Source organism: Sinocyclocheilus anshuiensis, unplaced genomic scaffold (genome assembly GCF_001515605.1).
Source record: "Sinocyclocheilus anshuiensis isolate Anshui unplaced genomic scaffold, SAMN03320099.WGS_v1.1 scaffold782, whole genome shotgun sequence".
NCBI lineage: Eukaryota > Metazoa > Chordata > Actinopteri > Cypriniformes > Cyprinidae > Sinocyclocheilus > Sinocyclocheilus anshuiensis.
This window is the reverse complement of record NW_015546111.1, coordinates 1,657,883-1,673,226: the sequence shown is the minus strand read 5'-3', so window position 1 is coordinate 1,673,226 and position 15,344 is coordinate 1,657,883. Positions and strand designations below refer to the sequence as shown.

The 15,344-nt window shown below is 35.9% G+C and overlaps 1 pseudogene; it reads right to left on the bottom strand.

The window, feature by feature from the left end:
* Nucleotides 1–7,480: 7,480 nt before the first annotated feature.
* On the bottom strand, nt 7,481–9,313 carry LOC107700672 (probable U3 small nucleolar RNA-associated protein 11; annotated as a pseudogene).
* Nucleotides 9,314–15,344: the final 6,031 nt, after the last annotated feature.

Genomic DNA, 15,344 nt, shown 5'->3' with positions numbered 1-15,344 from the left:
TATAACAGATCTATATATAATTCAAATTCAATGTCTCAAAATGAAAATATATATTACATCTAGATATTTGAATATATAATTTATTCAAATACACAAATATGATTTTGAATAATAAATACATATATAATAAGTAAAGAAAGTTATTAATGTAGCTGTAACTAAATGTAGCTCTCTCATTCTTTGGGTCACTGGGCTGAAAAAGGAGTCTCTGTGTCTGTAAAGGTTAAAAAGCCTCTTAATACCTCAATTTTACATAAAGGCCATGTCAGAGTCCCACAACAGAGAATTTTGTTGTCAGATTATCTAACCAAAGGACATTGGATGGGTTGAACTCTTTACTAAATGCTAAACTATGACTAGTTTATGAGGTGGGCACTGTGTGTTCTCAACACAAGGCAGAAAAGAACATCTGTGCCTTCCTGAGAAGCTGTTCTTTTTTCCCTCAGATAACGCTTCCAGTCCTCCTCCAACTCATTAGAAACGTTAGAATTGCTGATCCAGGCAAGAAAAAAATGCACTTTGCTTCGTTTTCCAGAACATCTTTTGTTCTGTTTCCAAAACAAATAACCAGAAATGTAAATATTGCTCTTGTGGTGTGTGTGTGTGTGTGTGTGTGTGTGTGTGTGTGTTGACTAGTTTATGAGGTGGGCACTGTGTGTTCTCAACACAAGGCAGAAAAGAACATCTGTGCCTTCCTGAGAAGCTGTTCTTTTTTCCCTCAGATAACGCTTCCAGTCCTCCTCCAACTCATTAGGAACGTTAGAATTGCTGATCCAGGCAAGAAAAAATGCGCTTTGCTTCGTTTTCCAGAATATCCTTGTTCTGTTTCAAAAACAAATAGCAAGAAATTTAAATATTGCTCTTGTGTGTGTGTGTCTGAGAGAGAGAGAGAGAGCGAGAGAGAGAGAGAGTGAGAGAAAGACAGATTGTGAGGTTTAAGATAAGTATCACAGTACCCAGTGGACTGGATGGGTTTAAAGTATTAACATTAGAGAATTCAGGACGAGGAGAAGCAGAACAAATCACAGGGAGGAAATGATAAGAAAGAACATACACTAAAAGAAAAGAAACCACAAAGACTGAGGAAAGTAAAGCACTGTGAACATATACATAAAATAAACATATAGATATGAGGTGGGAGTTTCCTCTGAGAGAAAACAGCACGTTGGAGAACGATTGATTTGAAGAGACAATAGGCAAAAAATAAAAAGGGCCTATGAGACACTGAGAGAAATTTTACAGAGTCTGAGGGGAGAGAAAAGGAGAGATGGGGGATTTCTTTACCGCTCATTAGCCATGCACAGTGATCTGGCTTTTCTCCCACACCTCGCGGCTTATTACAGCCCGAGCCCTGCCTGCCAGCCCAGCTCCCCTCGCCACCCTCCTCCCCCGGCCCCCACAATCACGCCTGCAATCACAGCCTCTAATTAGGTTAATTAATTTGTATCAGCCCTTGTAGGGACTTGGCTGATGAGGCAGCCATAAGAGTATCACTGTTTGGACCTCATTAAAATACAAGAAAGACGACAAGATACAGAGAATGTTGTTGTTTGTGTACAACAGGACAGGACAGGGTCGTAAAGCATTTCAGATTGGACCCCAAACCTACTACATACCCCCACCTGCTCTCTCTATCCCACCTTGTATTATCCCCTAGGTGACAAGGCTGCCCCGTTCAGCCATAGACAGGGACGATATAGTGTTAGTGCTCAGGAAGGGGGGGCCTTTTTGAAACAGAGGCATCACATTACAATCAGCGAGGGCCGCTCATCAGGACACTGACGAACACACTCTGATTAACAGCGCGATCTGATTACAGCAATCACACAGCCCGTAGGACCAGTCCCATGAGAGAGGGAAAGAGAGAGAGTGCAAGGTTTAGAATGTGTGATGAGTATATTGGAATGCTCCTTCACTCTGTTCATATAATAGGAATAATGGAATTCAGATATAGCAAATATCATAATATAAAAGTATTATTATAAAGATGAATGCAGTAAATTTTAAAGATTTAAACCTCACATTCTGCTTGGGTGTCCACAAGGGCCTCAAAAACATTGAAGTGTTGATAATTAATATTTTAACAAAGATTCAAAGTGATAACACCAATCACACATACTGAAAAATGTTACATATGTTTGTGTTCTCAGAGACCCCAGATTTAAAGCAAGAATTGATTTAAGTGCTAACCATTTCTAACTGGTATATGGAGACATACTGCCATTTTTTAAGGTAAAATCAACACCAAACAGAAATAATGTTATACTAGAAAAGATTCTAGTCAGTAGGGATGCACTGATGCTAAACGTCTGACGGATACAGATATGCCGATAACAACTTTCATGTTATGGCTGATAAACGATTATGGTCAATATTCTAATTCTAAATTATTTTGTCTAAATAAATGCAGTTTAAAACACTAAAACTAAAATGTATTATTTTAAATGCTACAAGTGAATTAAAGCATCGCAGAGTTATCATGTACATTACGAAAAATTAATAGTTATTTTGAGATTTGCTAATGATAATAGTCTGACCGATACGATAAGCCGATAATAATTTTCATCCTATGGCTGATAACCGATTATGGTCAATATTAACAGTCTACACTATTTTGTCTAAATCAATACAGTTAAAACATTAAAAACAAATCTTTTTGAATGCTACAAGTGAATTTAGGCACCATAGCATTATAATGTACAGTATGAAAAAGTTATGGTTATTTTGAGATTTGCTAATGATCAGATTTAACAGTGTTATTCAATTATTAGTGTTTTTTAAAGATTAGATTTAATTGAGCATTAGATGATGCAAAGGTAATCTTTGTGCAAGTAAAAATTAGGAAATGGAAATGAGTATGCACAATTAAATATCAACTGATTTTTTTATTAAAAAAAAAAAAGAAAGAAAAAAGAGAAGAATAGCATTTTAAAAAGAACTCTAATACTGGCCGATATATTGTGCATTCCTGCCAGTCACATTTCTGAAATATGAATGCCTACCTTGTGGTAAAAGTGTTAAAGCTTCATAGGAACATATTACAATAATTTGAAAGTGAAAATTACTCTCATTATTTTTACATGTCAATGGGGTCTCTGGGATAGGGTCAACTTCAATAGGGAAAATTAAAGGAAAATCACTCATAATATTAAAAATGTATATATATTTCTGTCATCATTTACTCACCTTCACGTCATTCCAAACCTTTATGACTTTCTTTCTTCTGCAGAACACAAAAGTAGATATTTTAAAGAACATTGGAGTTCAAACAACACTGTACCTAGTAAAAAAGCAAGAAAATCAGAAAGCCATGCAGGTTTAAAACAAGATGATGGTGAGTAAATAATGACAATTTCTTTTTTGGCTGAACTACTTAAGTTTTTGAAGTAATGGTGGAGAGCAGTTCACAAAAACCAACAGGGAGACAAAATGATGTAGCAAACAACAATAAGGTGCATCCGTTGATGGGCCATAATAGACCATAAAGCCAGACTGTTGTTCTGTAAGGCTGAGTGAAGCGGAGTGTGGAGGGATACCCAGAGATAGACAGACAATGACACCCGGCTGCCTGCAGACAAGGACAGATCCAGTAGTTAAAGTGTAATGAACACATCCCCCAGGCACACGGCTGCCAGTGGGAGAGTAATGTACTAACGGTAATACCCAGGCAGATGGGTGCGCGCCACGCCTTGTCCTGTCCTCTCACCCGCAGCGGGTCCCCCCCATGGGCCCGCCATGTCTGGGGAGCAGAGGGGGAAACGAGCTCCACTGGGGAGGAGGCCTTAGCATGATTTAGACTCCCATGCAAATTTAATCAATTCGAGTGCCTCTTCCAAACAGGCTTATGGCTAATTAGTGACAATTTAAAGGGGTCTCTGTGATCCCACCTCACACACACATACACGCACACTCGCATGCAGTGAGGGTTATAAAGATTTCCCTTCAATCGCTTTCCCTCTGGCACAGAGACAAACCCCTACCCCTCGAGCTCTCGCTATAATCCGTTACTTCAAAAGCCGTGTGACAAACCGGTGCAACTCAAAGGGGCAGATATAAGAACTTCAGCCATTTTTTCTCCAACCCACCGATTCTACTGTTCACCCACGGTTACCCTGCACCGTGATTGGCAAATCGATTAGTGCTGTTCTTAACCTCAATCATGAAAGGAGTCTTTGAGGCACAGCAGAGGAAGAGGCAGCTAAGGGCTTTACATCCAGCGGGCTCAGGTGCTGTAATAACAGCCAAGGCCATCATTCTCTGGTCAAAACTACTCCGAGTCACCAACGCTGTTTTGTGCAGAGAGTGATTAAGAAATGGCTTTACTTCCAGTGTTTTTCACAATGCTCAATTCACTATACAGCTGTGAAATTCTCTTGCATTAATTGCCTACACAATCATGCTTTCATATTATTCATGATATATTATGTGCGTCTGTAATTACAGTTTAATCCATGGAAATTGTTACAGTGTGATGTATTACATGAAAAAAACTCCAAAAATAGAGAGATATGTAGGCCTATCAGCAATTAGCAAATTTCTCTGCTATGAAATGCTTCTTCCCACTCATTTACATAGGGGCCCCAACGTCATTTACAGCTCATTTTATTAGCTCCATTCAGAATCACTTCATATTAATTACTCAGGAGTCAGGTTAAGACATTACCCCAATTACACATCTTAATGATTTCACTACGGTATTTTTTTAAGCTGTGAGAAACATTTGACAATTCTAACTGAAAATGAAAAATATATGACCTCTATATCCAGATTCTTGATATATTTGAACCCCTAATGTGGGCTTAAAACATCTCAAAACATACTTTATCATAGTGTTCATGGCTAAGGAGTTTAAATTGGTCTTATTTTAAACAAAAGAAAAACGTCTTAAATGTTTTTTTAACTATTTTTAGTTTTTTTTTTTTTTTTAACTAAACTTTTTAAAATGTAGCTTAATGATCTTGTTGTGAACCATTCATATGTTTCATTTTTTTATTTTATTTAATTATTTATTGACCTCATAATATGTCTTAACTCCATTTTTCAGTGAAATGACAGACTTCTCTCTGGTGTATGCCAAACATCTCCAATCACTTAGTCTGCTTAAACCCCGCCCCATTCATCCAATTGACAAATCTGCCTCCATCCAATCAACTACAGATTGACAGAACCAAGTCCCCAACTTATTTATTTTTTTTCAATAGTTTGCTTCACTTGTACATCACAATATGGAAGAGTTCACTCATCGCTACTTCCGTTACTCTGCAACTTCAATTAAAAATTCCTCTAAAACTACTTTGTTTTAACACACATTTGGTTACTTGATTTAGAGTGCAAATTTAGAGCTCACATAGAGCTCCAGCTGAATAAATATAAGTACCGTGGCCGCCTCGCATAATGTCCTGTTTAAATGTTACAAAAGTTTAAATAAGTTGCAAACTGCAATTAACAATGACTTTCAAGATCTTAAAAGTGCACTCAGTAAATTATATTGCGCTAGCTCTAATAATGTAAAATGCATAGTATGCAGCTGGTCATGTGATCTCAAAGTGGCTGCCTCCATGAGGCGACCCACTCCATGCAAAATAAAACAACTTCTTGTAGGCAACTTCATGTTATGTGAGTGTACGAGTGTAAGTTTAAATGTTCCAAAATAATTATTCATGTTTTTGTGTAACTTTTTAAGTGAGGTAAAAATAACTTTTTATTTGAGTGTAATTTTAAAAAGCCCATTTTTTTTCTTTGCAGGTCTTCAAAATTTGTTTAAAAAAATAATAATAAATATCTATTTATCCAAAAGAACAATTGTGACCTGCAGTCCCTCATCACACTTAATGCATCAGTAGTTCTAATTTACAAGAGAATGAACACACCAACAAAAAAAGAGCAAACGCACCGAAGGTCAGCGTAGATTTCACATGCCATCCCATCAAATGAGCCTATTCAAAACTATTGTCAACTCAACAGTCTTATCCCAAACCCTTAACAAATGACTCGAGAGCTCCATGAGGGCCACAGGAGGCCTCTTTTACATCTCCTGATGTGAATAACATTATGGGACAATGTGAAGGATTTTGACCAATATCTTTCAAATCTAGGGGTCACTACCAAAACTGCACTGGTAGACCTGCAGCCATGACCCCTGTGCAAAAGCTGATGTGAATGAAAGACAGGCTTCAGTAAGAACAGTGGCCTTCTGTGTAATGACAGACGGAATCAGAGCGGAACTGCGCACACGGCTGCATGACCCTCCACTTCAAACCGAGGCAGTAGCAGTGACGAATGCTCGACCACATGACGCACACACACTCTGCCTGTCACTTCTTTTGGCTGAGAATTGTGCAAATACAGAAGGTCAATATTGATAGGTCACACACGGAGCTGCTTTGTAAATATCACCAGGCTTAGACATGCATGTTCATGTCACTATGAACATGCACTTGTAATTCCTTTAAAAAAAAAGTATAGAATGTAAGAATTTAAAATGTTGTGTATTACAGTACAGCAGCAGTAGCAGTATTCATTACGAACAGCTTTTCTTGTGGTCAGCATTGGCACAGACAGACTCCTGGCCTTCTCCTCCCGAGCAGTGACATTTCCCTGTTCCTGATTCAACCATCCTCTCTTTCCCAGGAGAGAGTAATGGATGGGGCCTGTTTATGAAGCCGCTGCCACCTGCATGATCAATCAAGCCATGCAGCGACGACACAAAAAGCTCAGTCTGCGCACAACCTTTCACATGAACAATTACACGAGCAGAAACAAGATTGGTACAAGAGTGTTTAAAAGTGGGCCATTTAAAGTTCTAAGAAAAGTAACTTCTGCTTTAACTCCTAAAAGAGTATGTATCCAAATGAATATACAATAAAGGACAATAAAATAAAATGACTGTTGTCATATTTACTAAAAAATACTGGGACTATTACGAAGTCAATGTAAAGATAATAATAAATGTAGAAACAAAACAAAAACATATATGCTATGTATTAATTTAAATAATAGGACTTTTACCAATTTTCAGTTTTAAAGTAAATTTTTTAGTAAAAAATAATATATATATATACAGTATATTATTATTATATACTGTTAATAGACATGTACATAGACCATGTAATACAAACACTACGTAACCCAATAATTTAAGAGTTGCGACAGAGACAGGAAAGTTTTTTTTGTTTTTTTTTATCAAGGTTGTAGATTTGATGAGATCAGATGAGATGAGATGTGCTAGTGCCATCTACTGTTAAAACCAACGAGCTACAAAACATTAAAGACACATTTTTATTTTAAGGCAATAAGCGATTTTGCAATAAATATGTACAAACTCCTTGCTTTATAGTATGCAAGATTCCCAGCATGGTCTCTCAGACTATGTTATAGAAGTGAAAGAGAAATCCACAGATTCAGTCCACTTCATATATTAAACTACTGATTGGTGGCCACAAGACAAAGTGAGTTCCCTCGGTGTACTGATACAAAGACATCATCTTTTCCTCTTAGCCTCAAATCTATAGACAGCTGGAGCAGTTTTGGTCTCCTAACAGACTTTCACTTTCTTAACCTTATCCTGTCAGAGAAAAAAGCACAACCCAGATGTCACACAATAATGAATACAAATTCTGAAAGCATGACCAATACTTCATCATAAGACAAGATAACAAGTTTCTTAAAAACAAGATCATTGGTAAATCCATGCATTACTAAATTGAAATGATTATAAAAAGTACTGAAGTGCCCATGTTGAAGGGGTTTAAGTGAAATGTAGATGAATTCACTTACTTGTAGATCTTTTCTAGTCTGGATCTTTTGACTAATGACAAACATATTTTTTTCTCTGTCAATACGCTGTGAAAGCCTCAGATATTGAAGTTCCCTCTGCTTTGCAAGTTTCTGAGAAAGGGGGAATAAACATGTTTGGAAATGACAAACATGAGAAAGTAAATGCAATGAAGTTAGTGTTAAAAAGTGATTTTTCACTATTATTTACAACAGGATCTGCATTTTCATGGAGATTGCATTATTGCATATATACACACATTATTCAAAATTATTAATAATGTATAATGTATTTCAAAGTCATTATAATAACTACTATTTATACAATTATTTATAAAAATTAGTATAAATTATATAAATTCTTACTCTATTAGAAATAGGTAAATGAATGAAGAAATTATTCAACAGTGCACTGTACACACTAAAATACTTAGGTTACATAGGTTATGTACATAGCATGCTATACAATGGCTACATTACGTTTATTCTCTTAGGCTCCACTGCTCCCACAATGCTTTTCTTTTCCAGGGTCTCTATTGTAGGTCTGTTATATGCTCGTCCCAGCAATTCAGGTACTGTGTTGAGGTGTGTGGCCAGGTTAAAGTCCTCCACTAGCATGAATAAAAAACTGATTTGAAAATATAAAAAATAATAAACAAACAAACAATAAATACATTTAGTCTATTTTTAATAAGGGGTCTGCAGCAGTAGTGCAGGTGGTCCACCAAGTATCATTTGATCTCAAACTTTTATTAAAATATTTATTCAACAAACATACAGTATTAACTTCACCTAAAGCTAAGAAGCTTAAGAAGCTAGAGGCAGATGCTTTTAATCGAACCCCATTCAAATTTATTAAGTAAAATTAAAATGTACATTACATCAGTGATGATTATTTTACTGGCATAGCAATGTAAGCAGCATAAAGTGTATAAATACATTAATATAAAACTAGCTTATAAGGCAGGTTTAAAATATAAATGAGAATTTCTTGCACTATGTAATAGGTGCAGCTATACAACATTACCTTCTTTTTTTTTTGAGTCCACATAAAAAAACATGCTTATTTTTCTTTTCCTCATCAACATCAAGAAAGTGGAGCTCTGACTTCATCCTTTCGATTTTTAAAAAACATAAAAACATTTAAGCCATTATTCTCTACTTTAAATGGATGAAGCCACAAATGCGCAGATATATAGGAAGAACCAGCCCTACCTTCATCTCCGACACTCGCTTCACTTCCACATATCTGATGTCCTGGGTCCTCATCACCTTCTTCTGCTCCTCTGTCATCGTTTCCTCTTTTGCTTTGATCATGTGAACTCCATCCTGAACAGTAGCAGAATGAGCAGAGGTCTCACAAAACTTCACTGCTCTCATTGCAGTTTAAGATAGCTGAATGAAGTAGTAGTACTAAGTGGTGACAAACCTTTAATTGGTTGTTGTGGATCATTTTAAAGTGAAATTCATCAGGGTTCTTATCCATGGCCTTCTTGCGCAAGGCCGTGAGGGTCTTCTGTTTCCGGTGGTAGTCACTGCATTACAAATAAAAGGTTGTACACAGCAGTTTGTAAATAATTAAATCATAAAGCGCAGTATTTCAACTATATTCCAATGACAAACAAATCTGAAGTAAAACTACAAAGGCCTACGTAGTACGATCCTTCATCTTATGAACTTATTACCAATTACATCTAAACTCATTGTTATTGCCCTGTACCTATATATATTTACTAATTTCTTGATTAAGACACCTTATATTCACTACTATATTTACTAAGGCTCTCAAAAGACACACACACACAGAGAGAGAGAGAGACACACACACACACAGTGGAGATCAAAATTAGAACAACATACAATTTCCTAAATTTCAAGGTCACTGATTAGTCCTATTTGAATTTATCCTAATTTATCCTAGGAGTAGAAGGACAGTTTTTTAAGCATATTTCTTACATTTATTGTATTCAGAAACTAGTATCATGGTTTGAGGGATGTTTTCTGCAGCAGCAGGGCCTCTTACAAGGCAGGGTGAATGCAAATGTTTATCAGAGCCTCCTTCAGCAACATGCGGTACCTTCCCTGCAAGCATCTCCCAATCAGCCTGCAATTTTCATGCCCCCGTCCCGCTGCAAAACGGGTAAAGCAGTACCTTGAAGCTAAGAACATTGAAATAATGAAATGGCCGGGTCAGAGTCCTGATCTAAACCCAACTGAAAATCTCTGGAAAATCCTTGGCAACAAAGTTATGGCTAAGAAACCCACTACAGTTACCAAAGTATGTAAGAGACTAGAAGAAGAGTGGATTAGTCCTATTTGAATTTATCCTAATTTATCCTAGGAGTAGAAGGACAGTTTTTTAAGCATATTTCTTACATTTATTGTATTCAGAAACTAGTATCATGGTTTGAGGGATGTTTTCTGCAGCAGCAGGGCCTCTTACAAGGCAGGGTGAATGCAAATGTTTATCAGAGCCTCCTTCAGCAACATGCGGTACCTTCCCTGCAAGCATCTCCCAATCAGCCTGCAATTTTCATGCAAGAAAATGCCCCCGTCACAGTGCAAAACGGATAAAGCAGTTCCTTGAAACCAAGAACAAAACCCGATTGAAAAATCTCTGGAAAATCCTTGGCGACAAAGTTATGGCTAAGAAACCCACTACAGTTACCGAAGAAGAAGAGTGGACCAAGATCACACCAGTGCAGTGTGAGAAACTAGTGATGTCCAGCGGCTGTAGATATGCTTAAGTCATTCAAAGCAAGGGCTTCTATACTTTCTACTAATTTCTGACAGCTGTAACCCTCCAAAATTTCAGCTGTAATCTTCTTTCGTGCTACAGTGCTTGCTGTTGGCTAATTTTGATCACTGTGCTTTCCACAAAATAGCCTAAATGTTTTTGTTGAAATGTCTTGGTTATTTTGTCAAACATGTTATTACAACAGTGGAATACCCATACAGCTAATATTCCTTCAAATTTTGAAAAAATCAAGTATTTATAGATTGTTCTCTAATTTTTATCTCAATTGTATGTATGTATGTATGTATATGTATATGTGTATGTATATGTGTGTATATATATATATATATATATATATATATATAATTTTGAAGTAAAAAGATAAATATTATCCTTTTTCGTTTTTGAGATTTAATAATTAATAAATAACGATTTATTTAAAAGAATGACAAGTTGCTGCGCCACGTGGATACGATGGAACACATTAGCGTGTTATTTCTCGGCAACAGATTCGCGGAAAAGATTTTACCTTTTCAACATGATCAAGCACATATTAATATTCGGACATTTCTTTAAAAATACTATATTAAATAAATGTAAAAGAATGCATAGAATATGAACAATATAATATAAAAGATAATGTAATGATAACGAAAGTTATTCATAAATGGTTTATTTTAATTATTAAAAAATATATAATTCTACAGTAGCCTATTCCTCGGTATTATTTAACGGAGTAAACGCGGCATCTGAACAAAAATATAGACGTATTTACGTGTGTATGCCTACTTTTAAAAGTAAAAGTAAGGTTGCTCAAACAGTGTCGACAGCAGATGGCAGTGTCCTCCACTGCAAATCACGCACTCATATACTCTGATTCATCCAAATAGATCCTTTAAAATTTGAATAAAAGTTCCTCATAGTCAAAATTGTTTTTGATTCCAATAAATGTTGTTTTCAAATCCAATAATTTACTCTTGTTCCAAAAACTGCACTTTCTGAGACTCACAAAGCTCCAGTTCCAAGCTGTATCCTTGACACTGAGCATACACCACAACATTAGCTTTATATGGCCATCTAATCAGTGATATTCATCACAGGAGTTGTCTACTGTTTTGTATAAGGAAGACAGCCAGGCTCACAGCAGGGAAGAACTCAATAACAAACCTTGGGTGCTGAGACACTTAGTTTATATATCCTGTGGCCAGTGTGTTGACACTAAATCACTTTGGTCATGATAATGACAGCCTCTATCTGCCAAAGAGATTGGTTAACACTAACAAATAATAATTGGTGTTTCTCAAACAGAGTCTTTAAAGGATGTCCTACTCTACAACTACGAAAAGTAACCATGGTTTTATTACAGTAAAAGTGTAACCATGGTTTTTTGGCTTATTGATTACCATTTGTATAACCACAGTTTTACTACAAATACCACCCAGATAGCACATGCACGTCTGCAAGATGTCTGTTAAAGATTGCTTAATCTGGAAAGCATCTGCTGTGTACCAACATCTGATAGATTTCTTTAAGATGTCAGTTTTACATTCATTCTAAATCATATACAGGTGCATCTCAATAAATTAGAATGTCGTGGAAACGTTCATTTATTTCAGTAATTCAACTCAAATTGTGAAACTCGTGTATTAAATAAATTCAATGCACACAGACTGAAGTAGTTTAAGTCTTTGGTTCTTTTAATTGTGATGATTTTGGCTCACATTTAACAAAAACCCACCAATTCACTATCTCAACAAATTAGAATATGGTGACATGCCGATCAGCTAATCAACTCAAAACACCTGCAAAGGTTTCCTGAGCCTTTAAAATGGTCTCTCAGTTTGGTTCACTAGGCTACACAATCATGGGGAAGACTGATGATCTGACAGTTGTCCAGAAGACAATCATTGACACCCTTTACAAGGAGGGTAAGCCACAAACATTCATTGCCAAAGAAGCTGGCTGTTCACAGAGTGCTGTGGAAAAGCCCAGAAGGCCAACAATTCACTAAAAATGTTTTTTTTATTGTTTTTATTTATTCTTATGAAGTATTCTAATTTGTTGAGATAGTGAATTGGTGGGTTTTTGTTAAATGTGAGCCAAAATCATCACAATTAAAAGAACCAACGACTTAAACTACTTCAGTCTGTGTGCATTGAAATTATTTAATACACGAGTTTCACAATTTGAGTTGAATTACTGAAATAAATGAACTTTTCCACGACATTCTAATTTATTGACATGCACCTGTACATCTTAAAGACATTTTCTAAACGTCTATTTGACATTTGATAGGAAACATAGACATATTGCAGATGAGCAAACACTCTAAAAAATATATCTTGCAGATGTAAATGCAGACATCAAATAGACGTCTCCAAGCGTGTGCTATCAGGGCACGGTTAAACTATGGTTAGTGTAGCAAAACCTTGGTTTAACTATAGTAACCACGTTTTTTTTGTTTTTTTTTGGTAGTAAAACCATGGTTAATTTTGGTAAGGGTATATTCCTGGCACCTAGTTTGAATCTTAACCGAAGGACAGCTTTCAGCCCTTAGTGTGACAAATGTCAGAGCTGAAGTCTCATGACGGCACCTGTGTACCTCTTATAGCTCTGAAGGTCCAGTTTATCCATTAGCTGGCTTGTCTTCTGAGAATGAGGGGAGGAGGGGTGGCAGAAATAGTCATTTGGTGTGTCAAAACATGCGGGGCATGGGATATAAGCAAGGGCAGATTTGAAATAACAACCACAGGGCACTGTACAGGTACAGTGGAACTTACAAAATGAAATGCTTACATTTCAGTTTGAGGAACCTCAAATGGAACACTGAAGTCTTTTAATTAATACTTTAACTGTAGAAGGACAAACACAATCTATGTATTACCTCATCTGACATTTTTATTTAAAAATGATTTAAAGTATTTCCTTATCTGAATTTTAATAGGATTATATATGTTTCTCAATAAAAAAAAATCTTTAGGAAACAACTAAGTATCCGAACCTGTGTTTAAGAGAGGGCAGAATGTCAAATGGACAAAACAAGGAGTTATAGGTTTATGATAGCTTGGAAATTCTGGAATGCCCTCGCTTGACAGATATATTACTGATTGGTTTTTAATATAGGCCTTTAAAAATCACACAAATGACATAATGTTACTGGCCAGTAGCTGAGCTCAAGACCTTGGAATGCCTTTCTTAACCAATGTAAGGTTTCTACAGGGTAAGATTATTACAAATCAAGAGGAGCTCCTGTATGAATTATATTGTATATAATAAATCAGGTTTCATCAAATTTTTGAGCATTATATTCAAGTAATAGGTGTAGTTTGCTTGATTACATTTGTACAAGTTTTAAATGGCGGATAGTCTGGATTGTGGGAAATCTTATTTACGTTTTACTCCTGTGTCAGAGGAAAAGGTTTTTGAGGAGTATTTTTTTAAACAGATGAAACCATTTAACAGATTTAAAACGTATAATTTCTGGTTTTACCACGGATGTTAACAACACCGTCTGAAACCTAGATCCTTCCAGACAGAGGCCTCTCTTGAATGTTTGGTTCTCACTCTCAAATTCAACCACAAAACCCTGTCACCCCACTATTTACATTACCCTGCTTGAGCTGGCAGTACAAAATGTAGTGTTGTAGCACTCGAAACCGGTCTTGGTCTCATGTTATGATGTAAAACTTCCTGCTTAAAATGCAATCAATAACTTTCTAATTTTATTTCTTTTGATCCTGCTGTGCCTGGTCAGAATTTAATGTGGAATTGTATCAACAATTTCACCAAAATTAATACAAATGCCCAAAAAATTGAAGATATTATTGCAAGAAAGTAATTGTATGAGATCTTGTTTTTATACTAATTAAGCAATATCACAAGAGCAAGAGTGCAAAGATTTTTTTTGGTTTGTTTTTTTGTTAGTGATTTCATTTGATTGGTAACAGCTCTAAATAGTGTCTTATTATTCTAACTGTATTTATTGATCAAATATTAGATATTTTTTAGGCAATAAATGTGGATCTTTTAGAATTTCAGGAATGTGTGTATGGTCTTGGTCTTGACTCGGTCTTGCCCTGCCTTGGTCTTGGTCTTGTCTTGGTCTCAACCCCTAAAAGTCTTTGTCTTGTCTTGGTCTCAACACACTCTGGCCTTGGTCTCGACTTGGTCTTGGTTTAGGTGGTCTTGACTTCAACACTAACAAAATGTCAATAAAAAAGGGTTTAAAGGTCCTACAGACATGAAAAATATCTAAAGATATGATAGACAATGACACAGTTGTCTGTTTTTTTTCAGAGATAAAAGGAATGGTTATCTTAAGCAGTTGTAATGGAGGTGTTTCGCAATTTACACTTGATTAAATTTGGTGTAATTTGATAGTCCGTTCTTTTAAACTGTTAAAGAGGGCAATAAAAGCTCAATGGCATTAGAGTCCTGACGCTGAGGATCAGACATCTGGAACATCATAACATGTTTAAGAGAAAAACATGAGATCTCGTTCTTGGTAGGGGTGTAATTTAATTAATTTGAATTACATATGAACTCTTTGTGAGGTCATACAAGAGGGCAATAAACACCTATTCTGAGACAATCATTGAGTTTATTTATTCTTAGCAAATCATAGATACTATAAGTCAACTCAAGATACAGTAACTAATTTAGTTTCAGTTATATAACCTCTGATAAATTTCATCATTTCATTTACAACAACTGCTCAATGTTTTCTGCGGATGCCTGAATTAGTACAAGGACAAAGTCACTTTCTTTAATCTTGAAAGTGGCTCTTTATATTTTATCTTTATCCAAGTATTACATTACAAACATAACCACATAG